A 25,910-nucleotide genomic window follows, 5' to 3' on the forward strand; every position below is an offset into this window, starting at 1 on the left:
AGAAATTGGAATATTATTCTTAGATATAATATTAAAAACTACCCCATAATTATGGGTAGAAATCTCCTATGTATTTATCATAACAAATAACGTTTGGTAGTGGAATGTGAATTGGTTCCAGGAGTGTGCAATTTTAATTGATTGTTCTAGTGGTTATTGTGTTTCATTACTCTGGAATTTTGGAATTTAATATACTGACATTTGGTAATATATTAGTTATCTGATGCTGCCATAACACATTATTACAAATTCAGTGGCTTAAAACAACATGAATGTATTTATTCATAGTTCTTTGGGTCAGAAGTCAAGAGGACAGTGGCTCAGCTGGGTCCTCTGCTCACTATATCACAAGGTTGAAATCCTGGTGTTGGCTGGACTGAGTCCTGATCTGGAGGCTTTGAGGATGAATCTGCTACCACACTTATTCAGGTTGCTGGCCAGATTCAGTTTCTTTTGATTATGGAACTGAGGTCCCCATTTTCTTGTCTCCTGTCATTTTGGGGGCTGGGCTGTGGGTCCTACAGGTTGCCCACATTTGTCCTCATGCTTTCCATATCGTCCCCTTCCAGCAAGAGTAGTTCAAAATTCTCTCACCCTTCACATTTCTGACTTTTCCTTCTGCAACATCTTTCCTGATTCCAGCCAGAGAAAGATCGCTCCTTTTAAGGGCTCATGTGGTCACACTGAATCCATCTAGATTATTCCGATCATCTCCTTATTTTAGGGTCTATAACCTTCATTACATCTGCAAAGTCCCTTTTTCCATGTAATGTAACATGTTTGTAGGTTCCAGGAATTAGGGCATGGGCATCCTTGGGGTAGGCATTCTGCTTACCGCAGGTCATTTATATAAAAGTTTGAGAATTTATTCAACATAGTTACACATGACTTCTATTCTTAAAAAAATGAAACGATGCAAAGTATATGTGTACAATGTGATGTGTCTTATATAAAATATCAGGGGAGTCTTCTCTTTCTGTATCAGTAAATGCTTATCAACGGAAGTGGAGAGATTTTTGTGAGATTTTACGGGGAATTAATGTATATTCATATTTTCTTAGAGATGTGTCCCTATTTCATATCAAGAGAAGTTGGTCATGTTTAAAGTGTAAGTGCACATGTCCACTTTGTGTTTGAGGATCAAAGTGAGTATTTACTCTATGCAATAATCTCTTTAACTGGCCAGAGCTGGAAATCATCAGGCTACTTAAGTACCAATCATGGGAGGCTAATCCCCACCCAGAGCTGCTAGAATTGGAAGGCCCTTTCATCTGCAGAGCTTCTCTGGCTGCCTTTGTAATGGGATGGGCCCCATATGTTGCCTCTGGCCCCATGTGGGAGTCACTTTGCTCCCTAAATATACATGAATATCTGCCTGTCTGCTAATTGGTGCCAATTTGGAAACACTTGATTCTACCATCAGATTATATTATATTAACTTCTCTAATGTGCAGGTGAGCAGTCCTGAGTAGATCCCAATTCTCCAGTTTGGTGATCATAGATCACCCATCTCATGACGTGCTGGTACCTAAGAGTATGTTATTTACTTAGATTAGTTTCAGAGGGAAAGGAGTCTGGAGAGAAGAAAGTTAAAGGTATTGGGAGGGAGCATTGTGATGAAGTGGTATTTTGATAAGTATCTCTCCAAAAGAAGGCATAAGGTGGAAAAAAATTGTTGGGCTTTTAATTTAGTCATTCACTTTACAAATACTCATACACAACCATACTGCATTAGGCACTGTTGCTAAATGCTGGTGATATGGTAGAACATAAGATAGTCCCTGCCCTCAAGAAATTTGAGGGCTAGATAAATGAAAGACAGTTACATTGCTGGTGTGAATATAAAATAGAAAACAGTTCAGCAGTTCTTCAAAGAGTTGAGCACAGGGTTCCCATATGACCCAGCAATTCCATTCCTAGGCATATATCCAAGAGAATTGAAAACATAGGTCCACTTAAAAACTTGTTCACCAGTGTTCATTGCAGCATTATTCATAGTAACCGTAAAGTGGAAATAATCCAAATGTCCATCATGTGATGAATGGGTAAAAAAATGTGGTATATAGACACCATGGAATATGATTCAGCCATAAAAAGGAGAGTACATATTGTTACATGCTACAACATAGATAAACCTTGACAGCATTAGGCTAAGTGAAAGAAGCCAGACAAAAGGACTACATATTGTATAATTCTGTTTATATAAAATGTCCAAAATAGGTAAATGCATAGAGACAGAAAGTGGACTTGTGGTTGCCACAGGCTGGAAGGAATGGTGACTGGAGAATGACTGCTAATGGGTATGGGGCTTCTCTTTGGGGTGTTGAAATATTCCAGACTTAGATATTAGAGAGGATTGTGCAACTTGTAAATATACTAAAACATTGAATTATACACCTTAAAAGTTGGAATTTTATGGTATGTGAATTATAGCTCAATAAAAACAGTTACAACAGAAAAGAACACATTCTGTCGTAGTTGCTGTAGTGACACCCTGAAGTCAAGATTTAGGGAATGTGAAGAACAGGGAAAGCTCTTCTTAAGGCATGGCTGCTAAAATGGCTCTCAAAGGATAAATAAGGGTTAATCAGGCAAAGAAGGATGTGAAGATGGACACATCCATTTTGCCTCAATTCTGTGACAAACTCCCCTCCTTCATAAATCATCCTCTCTACCTCTTTGTCTTAATTTATTCCTGTACCCTTGCTAAGACTTTTTCCCTTAAAGCTGTGCCACTTACTTCCACATTTTCTGGGGTGGTGGTGGTGGTGGTAGTGGTGGGTGGGCTCTGCATTTTCCTAGGTCCCGTAACCTTTGCTTCAAAACCATGTCTGCTTTATTATCACGTAGACATAATCTCTCACCCGTCCTGAACTGAGGTTCATGGCAGCTGGTATAGTAACCATAAGGCAGAGGCTTTAAATGTTGGGAAGAAGGAAGGGGTATAGTTTAGCTGGTGAACTTTTTGTCAAGACAGAATGTTCTTCTCTCCAGGGTCTGGCCAAGGTACATTAATGAAGAATCGCCATCATAAGTTCCAGAGAACTTCCATTTGCAGTGAGAAATTCTGTTTATTTCCACAGGTGATGGAGAGAAGGACCTTAACTATTTGTGACACAGGTTGAATATTGGGTTCTTAAGGTGTATTAATATTAGTTTAAGGCACTATTATTTCCATTCCTTTCAGCAAGCTAATGTCTATGACATGCTTTTTTTCTTTTTTTTTTTAGATTTATCCATTTATCTTAGAATGAATGGGAGCAGGGGGCGGGGGAGGAACAGAGGGAGAGCGACAAGGAGACTCTGTGCTGAGCATGGAGCCTGATGTGGGTCTTGATCCCAGAGAGTCCAAGATCATGACCTGAGCCTAAATCAAGAGTTGGATATTCAACCAACTGAGCCACTCAGGTGCCCTGACAGGCTCTTTTATATTCACCCTGGCCTGCAGAGGAGAGCCACTGAATTTCTTTCTTAGTGATTTTGGTTCTATTCTGACCAGTGTATTTCTGATGCCTTGGTGACTAGGTATTTTCTGGGTCCTTCCATGGACCATAATCCTTTGGTGTCCATTCTAGCCTGCCCAATTTTCTGAGCCTTTAATCCCTTCCTCAAAATTCTCTCTCTGCAATTTAGGCATTTCAACTCTAGTCATTGTGGGTCATTGTTTCTGGTTTCTTGGAGCAACCTTAGCAGTGGGTTAGCACCATCTTCTGGGGTCCTTACCAAAATGCTACGTCTTGTGTTCTGAGAGGGTGCAGCAAGTCAACAAATGGGATATATTCAGTCTTATTTCTGGCTTTCCTGGTCTAGATTTATCTCCCAGTCCTGCTTATATGTGCTATCTAGGTCTTGCAGCTTCTTTGGGGTAATGTCCCTTTCCTCTCTTATCAGACCCTAACATGTCCTTGGCTGTGACTTAACTTGTTTATAGGCCTGAGGGTCAGAAATAGAATTGGGGACATCTCCTGAGGTAGACACATGTTGTCTTGTGGGAGAAAGACCTCTGTATTTTCCTTCTGTTTTGCTGCTGGTGGTGGTGAGAGTTTGAGATCACTTCTTCATGCTCAGAAGATTCAGAAAAGGTCTGGGGAGGTCCGAATCTTCGGGACCATCTACTCAGTTGTGTGTCGGGATGCCGGGTTTTCTTAATCAGAATTCTGATTTTGCTGTAACAGACCTGCCCCTGCTGACCGTCCGAGTGTCTTTGGACTTTAGCCACTGAGACTCACAAATCCTGTGCTGGATTCATCTTGTGCTTGACCATTGCTAGCTTTGTAAGCTAGCAAAGAAACTGTTTTTGTGTTTTTTTTTTTTTTTTTTTTTTAATTTGGTTACAGTTGTTGGGTTACTTGACCTCAGCTTTGCATTATCAACCTTTAGGGCATCAGTGCAATTTAGCACAACTATTTATGCAATTGCATTGTTATTACATTGTATCATTCCCCATACATTTCAAATGCCTGAATCATCCCCATTGGCTAGGGCATTCCACTTTAATTGTATAGGATCTGGGGTTTTCCACATGTGAATGAATGTTTTAACAGTTGGATCACTACCTTGTGCTGGGGTTGTCTATACACCACTTACCTCAAGGCTGTGGACCTCATTACTAAAGGGCTCATGGTGAGAGATATAGTCCTCAAAGCCCATTTTACTGCTTGCTTTTTCAGATTATTCCAGGGACAGTCTGTCACAGACTGGCCTTTCTAGGAAGCAGGCACAAAGATGGAATTAATTCAAAAGGTTAACTGGAAAGTAAAAAACATGAAAAGAAAAGGGTGGAAGCAAAATTAGACAGGGACGGGTGTCAGACCTTGATGCTCACCTGGCAAAGTCTCTGTCAGGTCAGTGGAGTGTTTGCAAAGCAGATTATCTGTTAAAGGGATCTCACATTTGGTGGAGATTATTTGATCTTAGAACCGTTGTCTTGCTTAGTGATTTGCGGAGGCCATCCTGAGAACAGCATGACATCTGCTCATTTGTTGAGGCTGACCAAGAAAATTAACTGGAAGCAATTACCTAACCATATCTCTTGAAGCCAGGCAGCAAGTCCTTTATTTATAATTCATTTTTGAAAATCAGATTATCAATATTTTTAAATTGTTTAATTTGGTGAGTTGTGACAAATATACAAAGTAGTGAGATGCTTGCCACAATCAGGATGCTAATATCTTTATAAGTCCAAAAAGTTTCCTCATACCCCTTTATATTTATGCCCTCCTTCCATTTCCTGACAACCACTCATCTAGTTTCTGACCCTAGAGTTTTGCCTTTTCCAGAATGTCTTATCAATAGAATCATATATAGCTGTTCTTTCACTAAGGCTTTTGAGATCATGACGTTGCGTGTATGTTTGTTCTTGTTTATTTCTGAGTAATATTCTATTTTATGGATGGACAGTAATTTGTGTATTCATGCATTCTCCAGTTGATGGATATTTTTTTTTCTTGTAATGTATTTTCTTCATTTTGTATCAGGGTAATTTTGGTCCCATAAAATGTCTTGGGAAGTTTTACTTGTTCTTTCAAATATTCTGGAAATTATGTGTAGAGTTGATATTATTTCTTCCTTAACTGTTTGGTAGCAGTTACCAATGAAACCTAGTCCTGACATTTTCTTTGTGAGAAGGCTTTTAACTACAAATTTAATTTCTTGTAGATAATAGGGAAGTTCAGGTTACATATTTCTTTTGGAATAAGATTTTGTAGTTTGTATCTTTCAGATAATTTTTTCATTACGTTTGTCTATCCGATATATAGGCACAAAAATTTTGTATTACTGTGTTAAGTCATTTTAATATATGTAGAATCTGTAGGGATGTTTTCTCTTTCATTCCTCATATTAGTAATTTGATCCTGATTTAACTATATGGGAGTTTACTAATATTTTCAAAGAACTAGCTTTTGAACTATAATGATTTTTCTCTGGTATTTTTCTGTTTTCTATTTCATTGGTTTCTGCTCTTTATCATTTCCCTCAGGTTGCACTGGGTTTAGTTTTTTTCTTTTTCTAGTGTCTTATGGTAGAATCTTAGATATTGATGTTAGACCTTTCTTTCTAATATGAACTTTAATGCTATCTATTTTCCTCTTGACACTGTTTTAGCTGCATTTCAACAATTTTGATGTTTGTTTTGATTTTCATTCAGTTCAAAAGATTTTAAGATTTCCTTTGTGATGCATGAGTTATTTTTTTTTGTTTGTTTTTGTTTTTTTAAAGATTTTATTTATTTGAGAGAGAGAGAATGAGAGATAGAGAGCTCGAGAGGGAAGAGGGTTAGAGGGAGAAGCAGACTCCCTGCTGAGCAGGGAGCCCGATGTGGGACTCGATCCCGGGAGTCCAGGATCATGACCTGAGCCGAAGGCAGTCGCCCAACCAACTGAGCCACCCAGGCGCCCGCATGAGTTATTTTGAAGTTGCTGTTTAGCTTCCAAATATTATAGATTTTTGAAATATCTTTTTGATACTGATTTCTAGTTTAGTTCTGTTATGAAAGGAGAAAAATTCTGTATTATTTCATTCTTTTAGAATATATTGAGAAATATTTTTTGCCCCAGAATATGGATTATATCAGTGACTGTTCCAAGGACACTTGAAAACATTCCACTGTTGTAGGTGGAATGTTCTAAAAAAGTCAGGTCAAGTTGCTTGTGTTTTCAGGCTTTCTGTATTCTTACTGATTTTCTGTCTGCTTGCTCTGTCAATTAAAGATGACTGTTGGGGCACCTGGGTGGCTCGGTCAGTTAAGTGGCCGCCTTCGGCTCAGGTCATGAGCCCCACGTTGGGCTCTCTGCTCAGCAGTCTGGTTCTCCCTCTCCCTCTGCCTGCTGTTCTGCCTACTTGTGCTCTCTCTCTATCTCTCTGTCAAATAAATAAATAAAATCTGAAAAATAAAATAAAGATGAGTGTTGCCAACTCCAGCTATAATAATGGATTTTTCTGTGTACTTTTTCAGTTTTATCTATTTTTGCTATATGTATTTTGATGCATGCACTTTATGATTCCTATGGTTTCTTGACAGAAAAGTTAAGAATTGACTCCTGTATGGTTTTTTAAATATCCTCTTTATTTGTGGTAATAATTCTTTTTTCTGAAGTTTACTTCTTCTGATACTCACATAGTTACTTGAGTTTTTAAATAGTATTTGCATGGTATGTTTTTCTACTCTTTTACTTTTAACTTACCAACATTTATCTATTTAAGATGGATTTCTTATGGACAGTTTTGCCTTTTTTTATTCAGTCTTCAGGTACTGCCCTTAATTGGTATATTTGGATGATTTATGTTTTTGTAATTACATATATGATTTAAATCTACCATCTTGCTGTTTTCTGTGTGTCAAATTTTGCCTTTTCCTGACTTCCTTTAAATATAGTTTTTAAAAATCATTCCATTTTATCTTCATAGTTGACCTGTTTATCCTCTTTAAACTTTCTTTTTTTTTTTAGTGATTGCTCTTTAAGAAATTAGTATAGGCTAAAGAATTTGTAATATTCAACTTTAGCTTCTAATAGTCTATATTCAAATAATATTACAACCCCTTCACGTAGTGTGTAAGAACTTTGCCCCAGTTCCTTTCATTTTTCCCATGTTTGTTCTATTTTTGTCATACATTTTTACTTATAAGTATGTTGCAAATTGTATAATACATTGTTAATATTTCATGTAAGATGCTGCTCTCTTTAAGTGATTCAAAATAAAATATATTCTTTTACATTTACCTTCATTTGATCATTTTTGGTACTTTTCATTTCCTTGTACAGATCAAAGTTTGAAAGTGTAGTTCTAACTCTATAACTTCTTTTAAGCTTTCTAATTGTGCATGTCTGCTAGCAGTCAATTTTCTTCACCTATCAGTTGTTGACAAAAATATTTTTCTTTGCTTTTGAAAGATTTTTTGCTGGATATAGAATTTAGTTTTCATATCCACCTTCAGCACATCAGCAATCCCTGCACATCTGTGCCTGGTAATTAGGTTGGGTTTTCTGTCTCCCAGCTCTTGCTCTTTTCCTAGCAGCAGTGCACCTGTGTCTGCCATATGACTATTAAGAATTTAATGTTTTATAGTTTGTTGACTTAGTTTTTGTTCTGATAGTTACCATTTTCTGCTTTATGAGCTTGATCAAGTGATCATCTTCAATGTTTTCATCTAGGAAGATGGATTGTTTCTATCCTTTAGATTGGTAGGGATCAAATACTATAAGTGATGCCTTCTTTATGCACATAAAGTACAGTTTAATTGTAGTATGTTATTAATTATAAGAGCAGTATCTTACAATTTCTCATTAAATTCCTATATCCACTTACATAAGCATAAATACTATCAGCTGAAATTCTTCTTAAATTCTTTTCATTTGTTTTTATGAGATAATCGGTTTTGTTCATGTTTATTAGAATTATAATTCTAAATAAATGCTTGTAAGGAACTTGTTATTGAGAGATCATTTCAAATGCACCATTTTCCTAATAAGATCTATGTACAAAAATACTGGATGGAGCTCTTCTCTCATGAAATTAAGGGTGTGACTAAATCAAAAGATTATTTCACATACACTCACTGAGACTGCAAATTATGTGGTAACAATAAATGCTCACTATCAATTGGATGGATATTTTTAAATCACTGAGACCTACATACTGACATTTTTCTCTCTTCCTCCCTCATCCTCTCTCCGTCTTTCACTCTTTTTTTTCCTTCTCTTTCTCTCTCTCTCTCTCTCCAACAAGCAGGTAATTACAGATATTATTGATCTTTTCAAGAAACATCATATCTCTGTCAACAAATGTATATTATTATTATTTTTTTTTGGTGACTACACATATGAACATATTCACAAGTGCAATTAATTTTAACTCAGGGAGTAGTAAATGGACCCATTGCTTAGATGAATTGGTTATTTTTGTATTTGACATATCGTCACCATTGCCACATTTAGTTACAGATCTTAGCCTGTTTGAGCATAAAATTAATCTAAATAGTCAGAGAGAAAACCATGTAGATAAAATGCAATATTGATGATAGATCAGTTAATCATAAATTAAAAAGCAAATACAATTTACATTTTTGAAAAAGTCATAGATTTTTTCTTCAGAGTATTATTTAAATTCTGGTTTTTGTTGTGTTGATTTAGCTATTGGTTTAAATTTTGTTAATTCATTCGTCATTCATAATCCCTTTGTAGGCAAATTTAAGGATCTCTTCTCAGATTGAATGGATTTGCTTGATCTCCACTGATGCCTTTAACAGCATCTCTTTATGTGAAGAGATGCTGTTAAAGGCATCTCTTGTACCCCAGGTGTACACACACACACACACACACACTGGGATATCTTGAAATGTTGCCTTCCTTTGACTTTTATTACCTTATATATTACCTTATATATAATTTATTTTATATTTTATTACCTTATATATTACCTTATATATAATATATATATATATATATACATATTAACCTACCATTTTTTTTCTGATTTGCTGTTGGCTGTATCTCTGCAGTCTCTGCTTCTTTCTTTTCAGCACCTTGGATCTCTCTCCATGGACAATTCTTTGTTTTTTTCTCCTCACTTGTATTTCACTATTTTCATCTCAACCACTTTTAGGTTTTCAGTTGTCCTGAGTCAGATCTGCAGTCCTGATTTCTGTTCTGGGATTTTAGCTCCATGTCTATTTTTTAATGTCAAGACAATAATGAAATACAAAAAAAAAAAAAACCCTCCCATTATTATTCTCTTTCAGATCTGTTCCCCATACACAAATACCATTTTTTTTTTTTTTTAGTCTAGAGGCTTTATGTTTTAAATCTACTTGATGAGCATTTCTAAAAAACAATTAACAATGGATTCCTTTTGACTCTTGTTTATACTTGCTCCTACATTCATACATCTGCCCCTCCTTTTATACATTGCTAATCAGTTTTTCTTTAGGTTGACTTGGTTTACTGCAGTGTCTTGCCAGATTGCTCAATCTCAGTTTTCTTCACCCTCTACTACCGTGTTGCCAGATCCTGCTTCTGTGAAACAGCTTTCAAACATCTTCCTGTCAACACTACCCCTTTATGTTCCTTTATCTTTCCAGCAACTATCTATATCTGCATTCCTACAGAAGAATTTGAGGTTGTTTTGCAAGTGAAATATGAATCTCTTGGCAATAAGATTTTAAAAGGTGGAGAGAATAAAATATAAAGGTTGAAGAAATGCAGTGAAGCTGAGGTTGAGGTTAGTGCCTGAAATGTATGCCAGGTTTGGGAAGATTATCCAAAGGGGAAAACATTTACATTATATAATTCCACCTGGACCAACCATTGACCAGAAGTGTAGATATTCCCGGTTCTAAGAGGTGTAGGGAAGGCAGAATTTTCCTTGATCCTCTTAGGTCCTTGGATGGGTCTGAAAATTAAACTGATAAACACAGATTAACAGGAGAAAAGATTACAAATTTATTTAATATGTTTTATGTGAACAGGAGCCTTCAAGAAGAAATAAAGACACAAAGAAGCAGACCGGAATATTTTATGCTAGGTTTGATGAAAAGTGGAGAGTAGTGGGGGAATGTGATAGATTAAAGAATATGAGGCAATTGTAGTAAACTGGGGGACACTTACAAGGCTTGTTTGTTAGGATTCTTTGTCTTCAGAGATGATGGTGCTCCTTTCCTTTGCATATGGGAAGGGCACATGAGGGTTTTATGATTACTTCAAGGAAGGAACATGAGGAAGGAGGAGGAGTTCAGAGTGACCTTCCTGCTTCTGCTTAAAATATTCAGAATGCCAAGGTGCCATATTTTGGGGTAGTGTGTCCTGAGCCCCATCAGAGCTGAGGTTCTTTTACCCTCTAAGGAGTTACATGATGAGAACTTAGTATAAGAGCGAACCAGGTCACCTTCAACATTTTATAATGATAATAATACCACATTTTACAGAAAAAAGTAATTCATTCTTGCCCTATAGGATCAATGGGAATTTTTATCCTTTACACTTAAAATCCTACCAAATTGCATAATTTTATCTACCAAATATTATCTTTTATTATTTCTTATTAAGCAAATATGTTGGGCAATTATCTTAAATTAATATTAGCTGAAATGTTGCTGTTTGTATTTCTCTTCATCCAAATCGTTCTGTTTTTCCTAGTTTTCTTTCCCTCAGAATTCAGGATGACATAGATTTTCAAAAACTGACATTGCTCTTTTGCTGCTTTGGTTATCCACTTGGGTCTGATCTGGTGAGACGTTTGGTATAATGTAGTGGGAAATCTTAGAAAACTTTTTTTTTTTAAAGATTTTATTTATTTATTTGAGAGAGAGAGAATGAGAGATAGAAAGCACGAGAGGGAGGAGGGTCAGAGGGAGAAGCAGACTCCCCGCTGAGCAGGGAGCCCGATGTGGGACTCGATCCCGGGACTCCAGGATCATGACCTGAGCCGAAGGCAGTTGCCCAACCAACTGAGCCACCCAGGTGCCCTAGAAAACTTTTCTTAATATGATTGGGTTATTAAGGCTCAAGAGACCTTGAATCCACTTGACTTCAACTTTTATTCAAAACGCCTTACCTACTTAGTACTCTTTTCCTCCCAGGAATTGTTTTCTTCTTTCACATCTTCCCTTAGTGATTACTTATAATCTTCTTACCCCAGGTAAATGTAAACACACAGACACACACACACACACACACACCCCAAGCACATCAATCTGTTCTAGGAATTGTTTTCTTCTTTCACATCTTCCCTTAGTGATTACTTATAATCTTCTTACCCCAGGTGTACACACACACACACACACACACACACACACCAAGCACATCAATCTGTTCTAGGAATTGTTTTCTTCTTTCACATCTTCCCTTAGTGATTACTTATAATCTTCTTACCCCAGGTGTACACACACACACACACACACACACACACACACACACACACACACACACACACACACACCAAGCACATCAATCTGTTCTACTACCTGCTTACTTATCTTTTCTACTAACCAGAAGATCAGGACAGTTAACTCTTAGAATATAAAAGGTGTCTGCTAGACATAGGGACATATATTCTATTTTTGTGGTGAGGATTATGCTGAGGATTAAAAGCAAAATTATTCTAGTTTCTATATTACTCATAAATATTTGAATGATGCTGATATTAGAAAACCAATCTTTATAAAAGAGTCTGGCATTCAACTAGCAATGTTTCATTCATAATCTATGAATAAAATTGTCAAGTGGTACTACTATTGGTGCCTCAGAACTCATTTTGTCTGCATTTTGAACCACTGTGATCCTCTGGGTACTGGGGTAAGCTTAAAAGAAAGGCACTGGCTGTAGTACCAATTTGAAGTGATGAGAGGAAAAACACTTATCTAGTGATCAATCAGAACAAAATTTTCATACAAGATTTATGAGATGTGAGTAGATGGAGGGAAGGAAATTACTCAGAAAAATTAACACATGAAGCCAGAACACTGAAGGTATTTGTTTTGGAAAACAAAGTTGATGTCATGCCTGTCCCTTCCTTTTTAATTTAAGGACCCCAGGAACATAGAATTGAGTTGATTGTGCTCCTCATTCCATAGCATGCTATTGCCATGAATCCCTGCTATACTCCTCTTTAATGAAAAAAATTTTAAGTGTTTTCCTTCTTTATCCCCCATTTTCACTCACATTTCTCTTCCTCTTCACACATGTTGGGGAGGAAGAATTTAATTTACCCTTTGAAGTTCTTCTAGCTGAACTAAGAATCAAGCTGACATGAAACAACAGGGAAAAAATCAGATTTAACAGCATCTGGATAAGGAATCCACACAGACATGGAAATTCTAGACAGTGAGGCAACATATGCTTAAATGAGTTAAGGAAGGAGGTAGGGGTCTGAGTATTCAAAGGGGAGAAAGACCATTACAGGAAGGTGAACAGAGATATTTGGAAAACAGAAGTTGTCCTATTATGCAAATAATTTTCTTAAAGAGCAATCTCTATTAATAGCTTTCTTCCTGGTAAAGCGGGCAGTTGAGTTAATGAGTTTTTTTTCTGAGTCTGCTGGGTTGGATTGCTTTTAACTCAAAATGATGTTCATGCCAAAGTGGCCCCATCTTGGGGCAGTCTGCCTTGGTCCCTTTACACACCTCCCTAGAATATATATTTCCCTTGCTTTCTTCCTTTTGTATATTTATTTAAATATATGCTTTTTAGGGGCACCTGGGTGGCTCGGTCATTAAATGTCTGCCATTGGCTTGGGTCACGGTCCCAGGGTCCTGGGATAGAGCCCCGCATTAGGCCCCCTCCTCAGCAGGAAGCCTGCTTCTCCCTCTCCCACTCCCCCTGCTTGTGTTCCCTCTCTTGCTGTGTCTCTCTCTGTCAAATAAATAAAACCTTTAAAAAAAATAAATAAATGCTTTTTAGAAAAATATTTAAATTTTTACAGAAATGTGAATTGCACTGTATATATTCTATTTCTTATAATTTGTTAGTAGATTGTTCGGGTGAGTGGGGTTTCAGTATAGGTAGTCATATTATTCACAAATAATGATATTATAATACCTTTCTTCCAATCATTTTCTTAATTTCTTCTTTTTTTATTTTACTTGTAAGGTACTTCAGTATATGGGTGAATGGAATTGTTGATAGTGGGCTTTCTTTTGTTGTTCCTGGTTTTAAAGGGATAGTGTCTGCTGTTTCCCTGTTTAGTGTGTGTGTGTGTGTGTGTTTGACGTGGAGAGTTCCCTTCTGTATGCAGTTAATGGAGATAGGTGATCATATGGTATTTTCCCCTTTATTAAAATGGTACGAGATATTTAAGGAATATTCTAATACTAAACTATCCTTGCATTCTTGGGATAAATGCAACTTGGTTTATTATTTTTATTATTCATTGTTGGATACGGTTAAATGATAATAAATTATTTGGATTGTCTCTTGGATTTTTCTACCAATATTATCTGCTAATCACTTTTACCTGGTATGACCGTAACAAACAACTCTTCTGTTCAGGACTTCACCCTCTTTTCTTTCTTTCTTTCTTTCTTTTTTTTTTTCTTTTTAAGATTTTATTTATTTGAGAGAGTATGAGAGAGCAAGAACACGAGAAGGGAGAGGGTCAGAGGGAGAAGCAGAATCCCTGCTGAGTGGGGAGCCTGATATGGGACTCGATCCTGGGACTCCAGGTTCATGACCTGAGCTGAAGGCAGGTACTTGACCCGCTGAGCCACCCAAGGGTCCTGGACTTCACCTTCTAACTAGCTCCCTGTCCCATTACCCTGCCTTATCTCTGGGTTTAAATCAGTCTTTTATAAGCCTCATTGTAAGAGTCTAGGATTTATTAAAATACGCTCAATTATCATACTTCTGGTCCTACACTCGTGGAACTAAAAAGCAGGGCAATACCTACCTGTTTCTAGATAGTATAGGCCAGGCAAGAGTGGACAAAAATCAGAGCAGAAACTCAACGGTATCTGATGGAGGAAGGATAAGTGGAACACTGTTTGGTTTTAGCTATACCAGGGTATCAGAGATGACTGGAATGATAAGGCTTTGGGAGAAAATGTTTATTTGAGGACAAAGATGATTTAGTCATTGGGAGATCAAGATCTACTGGGTAATTCATATTCTGGTACTATATTGGCTAACTGAGTTAAGGCCTTTTTACTTTATGCCTCCACTGTTTAATTGATGATATAAATAGTATTATTGACCCCAGACTAAAATTCAGACTTTTAGTACTAAAATGATTTTATTAGTATTTATTTAATTTTTAAAACAATTTCATGGATGGTAAAGTTGAGGCACAGAGTTAAGAAATGTACTGGTTCCTAGCTGAAGATTTAAATCCAGGCAGAGTGGCTCCAGAGCCCACAATGGTTTTCTACTTTAAGAATTTATTACCAGAGAGATTTAAAAATTTTTTCTAAGGATCATGCCTTAAGTGAGAAGCTTATAGTTTATGTTTAATGAATCTTAACTTGATTATTACAAATTAACGGAGAAAAGATCTTATAAAGGAAATGGAGTGATTTAAATAAACCTGTGGCATGTAGTCTTTTGCTCTTTTTACCAAGTTGAATGAAGATTTAAAACTAAATTCAATCCTATCAAACGCTAATTTTTTATCAAGTCATTGAATTAATCAGAACTATAGTAATAATTATTTTTAATAACTTCTTCTAACTTTAATAACTTTAATAACTTCCTTTAACTCCTGGTTACTGTAGTCATTAAAATCAGTTAACATATAAATGGTATATGATTTAGCCTGGAAAACCTAAAAACAGCTTATGTTCTATAGGCACACAGGTATATGCACATGTGCACACACACATATACTCTCTCTCTTTGTTTTCTCTTCCTCTTCCTCTGTCTTTTCATGTGTTTAGATCCACTACTGAGGGAAAAATAAGTAAACAGAGCAGTAGATATTTGCCAAAATACTACATTTTGCTCTCAATTTTTTTTTAGCACATTCAGTGATTAATTAACTTAGTTGACAAGTTATTTTTCTTGTTAGTTTTAATTTTTATTTAATGGAAAAATATTTAAAATATAATCAGAAATCATGTGTTTGATCTAAGAGGAGATGGCAAATCCCACCACAATTGTACTTTGCTCCATTTGGAGTTAGAGGTATTCATTTCCAGTAATCAGTAGGTACTATGGACAGGTGTCAGGGCATGGGTAGACAGGATTTCTTCGTTTCTTGTGAGTCAGTTCAGTCCATCATAATATCAAACACCCCTGTTTGCCTCAAACATATTTTCAAGGGTTATTGCAAACATCCATTGAGAAAATAAAATATGTGTTTTATATATGTAATTTTTCATATCTATAACATTTAGATCATGAGATCTAAAAATTTGTACTATGAGTTTTATTAGTATCAGTATTAATTTTAGAGATGGGTGATATACATTAAATTCTTTCTACTGTATATAATCTTAGGAGTAGAATTATCCAAATCAAGGTGATTAAAAGTGTTCTGTTTAGTATGATTACCCTTTTTAATTTAAATGTTGAAACAGTTTCCAGATGTGTGCTTATTTCTTGACTTGACATAACTAATACATTCTAAAAAATGTAGATATCTTTCTTTTAAACCAGAGGGATTTGTTCATTTATTTTTGCCATAAGATTAAAAGAATGTATGGCACATCCTTGAAATGAATTATCACAGAATTATAAGATTTTAAAAATAAAAATTTCACTTCTGTGTTTGTTGGAATAATGCTGACTTTTTTTCATTTTGTACTTTTTTACTTTACATATTCTCTTTATGTTTGTATGTTATATATATTTAGATATGTAAACTTTGATGGGAGTGAATAGATTGACAGTAGCCTGATGTGAATGTATTTTGTGTATAATAATAGTTAGTATTATTATAATTTAGTATATATTATTTTAACTGTCATTTGCTGATATGTACCAGGCACTGTAGAGCATTTTATATGTTTTAACTTGTTTAATTTTACATACTGGAAAACTGAGTATATAGAGTTTACATACAAGTTTAAACAACCAGTAAGACAGGAGTAGAATGAAAGCCCAAGTGGTCTGGTGTTAGAGCCTGGATTCATAACTACTTCACTCTCTTGGCTCATAAATGAAACATGGCATTAATGCCATATCTTTAGAACATAACCTCTTCCTTATACATTATTCTGTGTTTTCTCAATCATGAAAGTCGTATGACCAAACTAATTTTAAAGTGACCTTATAAGCCCTGAGTACTACCTGGTAATACTGAGTTTGGAAAGGAAGTCGAAATGCAAGTTTATCTTTATCAGAATCTGAGTAGCTTGTTTCATTCACTCTAAGTAGCAAATTGGGCAATAGAGCTTTTTGATGACTAAACATTCGTGTCCTTAATATGTTTACTTTAACACAATATTAAATCAGCTCTGAAGAGCTGCAGGTGTGTTTGGGTAGCTTTTCTGTCTAAATAGTGTATTTGTAACATTAGCAAAAATGTTTTTGCACCTGGATTTGGACAGTGATAACAAACTTTCTCAGCCTAAGAACAAATTTGGACTCTAAAATTTTTTTCTGTGATTTTATAATATTCTAATTCTGAATAGTTTTGGAAAAGCCCTCAGCAATAAATAAAATTTGTTTACATAGGTGCAACAAAACATCTCCTTTTAATAAGGATTGTTACTCTTTGTAAAAACTTAATAATCTTTAAGCAGAAGGGCTGGAGTAGAGGCAATAATTTGTGGAGTCCAGGGCTGTTCTGCATAGGTTTAAAATGATTCTGCTTTTTTGCATCCTTTTCCCCGTTTTTTTAAAAAATATTTTTCTAAAAAGAGTTATGATTTTTTTTTCCTTTGTGAACCTGAAGCTTCTTCCTGACATAGACTTTACATTCTTTGTTCTCTTTGGAAAGCTCTTCTGCCTGATTGACCATCGTGTGACTGGCTTCCTTCTGTCAGTCCATGTATCACCTCTTAATAGAAGTCTCCCCAGACTGTCAGTCTAAATCAGCCACCAATTTACTTGCTATAACATTGCTCTATTTTATTTTTCTCTGAGGTTTTACTACCTGATATGTTTTTGATTGTACTGATTGATTAATATATGTAATCTTTCCCCACAGGTACATGTAAGCGCCATATAATTATGCAGGGATCTTTTTTCTCTTGTTCAAATCATCTTGACAAATGCCTTGACAAATCACCTTACTGCTACATTGTCCATAGTACAGCCCTTGTGCACTGTTGGTGGGAATGTAAATTGGTACAGCCACTGTGGAAAACAGTATGGACATTCCTCAAAAAATTAAAAATAGAGATACCATATGATTCAATAATTCCACTGGGTATTTACCCAAAGAAAACAAAAATACTAACTTGAAAAGCTTTATGCAACCCTATGCTTATTGCAGCATTATTTACAATAACCAAGATATGGCAGCAACCTGAGTGTCCATCAGGGGATGAATGGATAGGAAGATGTGGGATGGAGATAGATAGATAGACAGACAGACAGACAGACACACGCACATGCACAATGGAGTGTTATATACTCATGAAAAAGATGAAATCTTGCCATTTGTGACAACATGGATGGACCTGGAGGGTATTAGGCTAAGTGAAATGAGTCAGATGAGAAAGACAAATACCATATGATTTCACTTATGTGGAATGTAAACAGCAAAACAAATGAATAAACAAACAAAAAGCAGAATCAGACCTAAATACAGAGATCTAACTGATGGTTGTGAGAGAGGGGAGGTGAGTGGAGGTTCAGCAAAATGGGTGAGGGTGGGTAGGAGATACAGGCTTCCAGTTACGGAATGAATAAGTCATGGGGTTAAAAGGTACCTCATAGGGAATATAGTAAATGGTATTGTAATAGCATTGTATGATGACAGGTGGTATTTACACTTGGGGTGAGCACAATGTGTAACATACGAAGTTGAATCACTGTGTTGTATACTTTAATGGTAACGTGTGTCAACTATTTTTTAATAAAAAAATTTTTTTAAATCACATTACTAAAACCTACACCTACATGTACCTTTTAAAAGCTTAATTCTATGTGTAATTATGTGCTTAGGCAAATTGCTTCTATGTTAGATTGCCAGGTCAATGATTATGTAGCATTTATATGTATGTAAAATATAAATTTTATATTTGTGGTATACTCATTACATAAAATTTACCATCTTAACCATTTTAAGTGTACAGTACAGTGGTATTAAGTATATTCACATTATTGTGCTTCCATTCTCTAGAACTTTTTCATCTTCAAAATGAAACTCTATACCTAGTTAACAAAACTTCCTATTTCTCTCTCCCTCAGTCCCTGGCAAGTATCTTTCTGCTTTCTGTCTCTTTGAACTTGGCTACTCTAGATAGCTCATATAAGTGGAATCATACAGTATGTGTCTATTTTGTGATTGGTTTATTTCACTTAATGTCTTCAAGATTGATTCATGTTGTAACATGTTTTAGAATTTCCTTTGTGATTTTCTGAAGAGCATATTATTTTTCTTCTTTTTAGGGCCTTCAGCTCCTGAAAAAGTATTAACTATATCTTTGATATAGTTATTGTATATAGCCTTGACAGTAGTTTTTACTGGTATCAACTGACATGCTTTTTAATTAACTGATTAAAAACTATGGCATTATGAGTGAATTTTTTTTATTATACCTACCTGTCATCAGGTTATGCCATGTCTTAATTGAAAGATAAAAGAGGTAACATCACATACCAGACCCAGATTTTAGATAGACATAGGAATGTCAGTATATTGATTCAGGGTATATGGTTAGCACATGGATTATTTCATGGATCTTATACATTTGCTTCCAAAATGTTGAAAGACCTAATTCCACAAACTCTTAACCTCAGGGAAAGATAATGTGGTGTTGGTTTCCCAGTGGTTGTCAGATCACACTCCATTTGTTACTAAATCAAACTAAGTGTTCAAGTAGCTTATTTATCAGAATGTGAAAAGAAAAAAAAATTTTTTTGAAAAGGAAGAATTTTCAAAGTTTAATACTTGTGTAACTCTCCATAATGTGACTATGTACTTGTTGATTATCTACTATGTAAAAACTGAGTGAGCTTCTCATGTAGTTCTCACAACAATCTTGAAAGATAAGTGTACTTATGTCCATTGTATAGGTGATGAAAATGAGGTGCAGAATAGTTAAGTTACTTACCCAAGATGAAAGAGCCTGTTAGTGGCAGGGGGCTGTATGTTTCCAAAGTCTGTGCTAGACCGTGTCTACGGGGCTTTATAGTGGAAAAAAAGTTAGTATTTTGAAAATCAGTGATTTTGCCGTGCTGCCTAATGAGAGAATAATGAGGCTGAGTGGATTGATATATCATTAAGATGAAATACAATAGAACAATTAAAATTGTCAGTATGTGTACAATGTCAGTGAATGGAAATAGAGGTTAAAAAATGAATAGAACACAAAATAATAACATACAGAGTAGAGCCCTGACTCTTCTAACCTGTGATATATCTGCTATGTATCACCATGAAAATTCTGCATTAAAAAGTACCTCAAAAATTAGTGGCTTAAAACAACAATAATTTATTCAGCTCACAAGTGTTCGGGTTGGCTGGGCTCAGTCCTGCTGCTGCGAAAGTGGCTCAGATGACCTTAGCTGGGCTTGTTCTTCAGTCTCTGGTGAGCTGGTGAGTTGTCTGGGACTTTCTGGTTTGAGATGGCCTTGGCTGGGATGATTCTTCCACATTACCTCTAATGTCCAGGGTTGTGGGATAGTAAGTGCTGGTCTTGGGCATGTTCTCCTGGCAGAGGCAGGGATTTAATAGACTGAGACTTGGAGCAGGCACACTATCAGTTCTGCATCATTCTGTTCACTAAAGCAAGTCACAAGGCCAGTCCAGATTCCAGGGGTGAAGAAATGGACCACACCTCTTGATGAAAGAAGGTACAAAATTATAGGGAGATGTAGGGAGATGGTAGATGAAAGATGGAGCCCATTTTGTAATAATTGGAGTCATTTTTTTAAATCAGAAATTAACCAGCATCCTGAATTCTGTATTCATCATCCTCTTGCTTTCCATCTTATATAATTTTTTATATTTATATGTTCCTACAAAGTAAATTTTAAATTTTGTTTGTTTTGACTTTACAAAGCGTTTGTATTGTCAGTTATATTCTTTTGAGACTTATATTAACATAATATTTTACGACTAAAAAGCATTCGTGTTGTTGTGTGTTGCTGTAGTTTGTTTTTGTCTTCTGTGTGATAATTCTTTTGAATATGTACCATTGAGTCTTTTAAACATTCTTGTTGGTGGGGTTTGAGTTGCTTATAAGTTTTGCTATTGTGAACAGAACTGTTATGAACAGACCATGTCTCCTAATGCACATATGTGAAAGTGTCTCCTGGCCATACAGTAGAATATATCAGTTGTAGGGTATGTGAGTGTTTAACCTTACTTCCAAAGTAGTTGAACCAATTTGCCTTCCTACTACCAATTAATAAAATATCTTTTGGATCGGGTGCCTGGGTGGCTCAGATGGTTAAGCGTCTGCCTTCGGCTCAGGTCATGATCCCAGGGTCCTGGGATCGAGTCCCGCATCGGGCTCCCTGCTCCTTGGGAGCCTGCTTCTCCCTCTGCCTCTCTCTCTCTGTCTCTCATGAATAAAGAAAAATAAAATCTTTAAAATATCTTTTGGATCTATATCCCATCTCATACTTGTATGGTCAGAATTGGTTTTATTTTTACCATTTGAATATTTTATAATTAGTTTCTCGTTGTAGTCTTGATTTGTGTTCCCTGATCAAAGATTACTGGGTTATTTGTGTTTTTCTTATTTGTCGGAATATTTTATATTATTTTGTTTTTTTAATAATATTTTAAGTTTTAATTTAAATTCCAGTTAGTTAACATACAGTGTAGTATTAGTTTCAGGTATACAACATAGTGATTCAACATCACCAGATACTCATCACAGTAAGTGCCCTCCTTAATATCCTCCATTATCCATCTAGCCCTCCCCCCAATCTTTACTAACCCTCAGTTTGTTTCCTATAGTTATGGTTTGCTTCCCTCTCTTTTTCTTTCTTTCCCCTATGTTCATCAGCTTCATTTCTTAAATTCCACATATCAGTGAAATCATATGGTATTTGTCTTTCTCTGACTGACTTATTTTGCTTAGCATAATACACTCTTGCTTCATCCTCATCATTGCAAATGGCAAGGTTTCATTCTTTTTTTATGGCTGAGTAATAGTCCAGGAATATTTTATTTATACTTGTTTCAGTTTTATATACTTCAAGTAGCTTCTCCCAGTTTGTAATTTACCTTCTCCCTTAGCATAACATGGCTTTTGATAGAATGTGAAATTAACTTGAGTATGAGATTATTAGGATTCATAGAGTAAGTTCACCTTCTCATTTGCTCATGTGTAAAGCAGAAATGGATATTGTCCTCTCCTCCATACGTTCCCCAGATTGTGTACTGCTATTTGAGAGGCTCTGAAGATATAGGAGAAATTGGGAAGAAAATTCCCTACTTTAAAAAAAAATTGAATTTCTAAAGTCATGACACACTCTTACTGTTTTTCTTCAAATCATTGTAATACTTCTCTTTCTACATCTTTCAGTTTCAACATTCCTAAACAATAACAAGGTTAATTGATGTCTGAAATATATAAGCAGCTGATAAATATATGTGTTAGGAACTATATAACTTCGGCTTAACATGCTTGTGAAATGAGAATTTGTGTGTAGTCATGTGTCTTCATGGTGGTGAACAGAAAGAGGAAAAAATGAGAAATTTCAGGTGGTTTCAAATATAATAGTTCAAAATTAAAAAAAAACACTATAGTTATTGGCAACTCTAAATCCTCAGAATCATATCTCTTAAGAAATACACTGAAACATTTAAACCAATACAGGTGTCAGAAAATGTATGTTTAATGTATATTTTTTAATATATTATGCTATATGTTCACCACAAATATAGCTACCCTCTGTCACAATGTGTATTATTATAAAGTGTAGATTAAAATTGTAAAACTTAAACCAGATTTAAAATATACTGGGGACTCATATGATCTCACTGATATGAGGAATTCTTAATCTCAGGAAACAAACAGGGTTGCTGGAGTGGTGGGGGGTGGGAGGGATGGGTTGGCTGGGTGATAGACATTGGGGAGGGTATGTGCTATGGTGAGCACTGTGAATTGTGTAAGACTGCTGAATCACAGACCTGTACCTCTGAAACAAATAATATATTATGTTTAAAAAAAAAGAAGAAGATAGCAGGAGGGGGAAAATGAAGGGGGGGAATCGGAGGGGGAGACGAACCATGAAAGACTATGGACTCTGAGAAACAAACTGAGGGTTCTAGAGGGGAAGGGGGTGGGGGGATGGGTTAGCCTGGTGATGGGTATTAAGGAGGGCACGTATTGAATGGAGCACTGGGTGTTATACGCAAACAATGAATCATAGAACACTACATCAAAAACTAATGATGTGTAATGTATGGTAATTAACATAACATAATAAAATAAAAAAAATATACTGGGGACTCCCCATTATCTCAAATTTATTGACAAAACCTTCTGTAAATTTTAGCCTTTTTATTATTTTTTAAGCTTTTTTTTAAAAAGGTTTTATTTATTTATTTGACAGAGAGAGAGAGAGAGAGCAAGAGCAGGAACACAAGCATGGGGAGTGGGAGAGGGAGAAGCAGGCTTCCCACCGAGCAGGCAGCCCAATGTGGGGCTCGATCTGGGGACCCTGGGACCATGAGCCAAGCCTAAGGCAGAAGCTTAATGACCGAGCCACCCAGGCACACCTGTTTTGTTATTTGTTTATAGGCTACTCCTACAAAGTCTGTCAGATTATATCATTCTTAAAAGAAAATGGATTTCAATGAACATATGAAGAAAACATGTTTCTAAAATGTCATCAAGATGTAAATGTTGATGGTTATTTCATGAACTGTATAAATTTGGATTTTGTTTTCACAGTTTTTTTATTTTAGCTTTTTATAGAAGGTAGAAAATGTTCTGAAGCTGTGCTCTTCTAAATTTGGTCCTTACTGACAGGGAGGGATTATTTGAAGCACCCTGAAATCTGATACAAGCTTTGGAGAAAGTACCCCAAGATGATAGCATACATGATTACAAAGCAAAGAGGATTAGGAAGAGCAATATATTTTTAAAAAAAGGCAAGCATACCACTTGGAATGTTTTATCAAGAAAGGGATACAGAAGTGAAAAGTAATCCTTCTGCTTTATTTGGCATTATTGCTGTGTTCGATTTTGGTCTTTGCATTTGGCAAAGCTTATAAGGAGACTCTGGAGAAGGTCCAGCGAAGATCAGCAGAAGTGATGTAAGGAATGGGGACCAGCTCCTAAGAGAAGGCTCAGTGGGATCAGGACTGTTTGACTTGGAGAAGGGAAAACTAAGGGGTGATTTAACTGTCTTCGAGTATTTGAAAGGTCATTATATGGAAGATGCAGAACAGATGTTCTTTCCTTGCACAGGAGACCAAATAAAAGGAAATACTTTTAAATTGTAGCAAGAGAAAAAGTTCAGTTGGTCATAAAGGTGGACATAACTATAAAGGAGGGATTAAACATTGAAACAGGTAACCAAGGAATATGGGAAGTTCAGTCCTTAGAGATCTTTAAAACTAGTAGATAGCCATCTGCCTTGGATGGTTTAAGTGTCCTTCCACCTCAGAGCAGGGAGCTACCTTGTGTCTCTCTCTGAAACTCATCCAACTCTGAGATTCTATATATGTTGTTTCCACTCTTGTGGAGTTACCTGGAAGACTGTTAGGAGTATTTATCCAAGGATAGAAGCTAGAATTCAGCAGAGGCAGAGCTGAAAGAGCCATCTGGTGTTGCCCTTGCATGTCTGATCTCCTAACCCTATAGACAGTAGTGATTGGACCAGAGAGGAGAAAGTATTTCTCACTTGTTTATTTGAAAGACTGTAGTATATGGTATCTTTCTTCCTTAGAGCTTTCTGAACCTGCAGTGATAACTCAGGAAATTATATTAGCTACTGTTATACAGAAAGTCGGACATTGCACTAAATTATTTCAGTCACAGGGAGGTGGTATGTTTCTCCTTTCACAGATAAAGAAACAAATTTAGAGAATTTAGTCATTAACTTAAGGTCCTTTAATGAGTCAGTGAAAAAGGCAGAATTCAAACTTTGGCCTTCTTGTCCCTTTTTTCTATTCTAAAGAGAAATTACACACATTTAGAAGCATCCTCCATTGATACTGGCAGCTTTTGTTATTTTAAGAATTAGAATGAGCTTCAAAAAATAATAGTCCCAATTAGGGGAACATAAGAAAATATGTGTTGAATGAACTGAGACTTAGGTTTGGGGTAAAATTTGGTGATGTTTTGTGATATATGTCATAATTAAGTTGTTTCCCTCCAGATTAAGGAGTGTACTTGTGATGAGCACTGGGTGATATTTGGAATTGTTGAATCACTATATTGTACACCTGAAACTAATGTAACACTGTATGTTAACTACTGGAATTAAAATGAAAAAAAAAATAAATTGCTACCCTCCATCAAATCAGCAATGTATGTATCCAAGGTTGATTCTTTCCTTTGGCCATTTGATCCATAATTAAGACAAACGAATGGTGATTTCATGAATTGTAAAAGCTTAACAATTCAAATAACCTTTGGAGTTTGAGCATCTAGACTCCTGAAAGGCATGAAAGACATAGGATATTGCAAACTTCCACAATTAAGTTAAACACAAAATGATAATATATAACTATTTTGGAGGAAATTTAAATAGCAATTTATATGTATAACTGGTACTTAATTTACTAATTCTTAACTGTCCTCGGTCATTATTTTATTTAATTTTATCATATCACTTTTATCACTTCTGAGAAAATCCAGATACATAAAAGGGATAGAAACAGTCTATTTTAAAAATTTTAAAAGTTAAGAATATGCTACAGCATTGATCTTGTTTTTAGGAAAATGGTACTGTATTTATTTAATGGAAAATATTTTAAGAACCTGAGGCTTTGTACTGTGCACTCTTAATTTGTGAGGGTAATAGAAATGTGAATTCTGTCATCATTTTTTGTACTGTTTTGTTGCTATAATACCATCTGATCCTTGGGAACAAGCTTATTAGGCAAATAGGTGTTAAGAGTCTTTGAATATTATTTTCTAGAATAAGATTTCCCTTTGCCCAGTTTCTGTTTTGCATTCCATAATTTACGCTTCTTTTACACATAATGACATGAGAGAACAATTATATATTGATGTAGTAATAATAAGTAACGTTTATTGAACACTTGCTGTCTGCCCACAGAGGGCATCATCTAAGGTGTGTTCTATCCCATGGTTTGCTTTCTCCATGATAGGTATTAATGCAGATGCTCTGCAGGTGTTATCTCATCTAATCCTCATAATCATATCTCACCCAGGGGCT

General features: G+C 35.7%; 1 protein-coding gene across 3 annotated transcripts in view; it reads left to right on the plus strand.

The window, feature by feature from the left end:
* The window catches only part of CFAP299 (cilia and flagella associated protein 299), a 562,489-nt gene that overhangs the window by 27,944 nt on the left and 508,635 nt on the right, over positions 1-25,910 (plus strand). The gene's annotated exons all lie outside the window — the stretch shown is intronic.

This window comes from Zalophus californianus, chromosome 2 (genome assembly GCF_009762305.2).
Source record: "Zalophus californianus isolate mZalCal1 chromosome 2, mZalCal1.pri.v2, whole genome shotgun sequence".
Lineage (NCBI taxonomy): Eukaryota > Metazoa > Chordata > Mammalia > Carnivora > Otariidae > Zalophus > Zalophus californianus.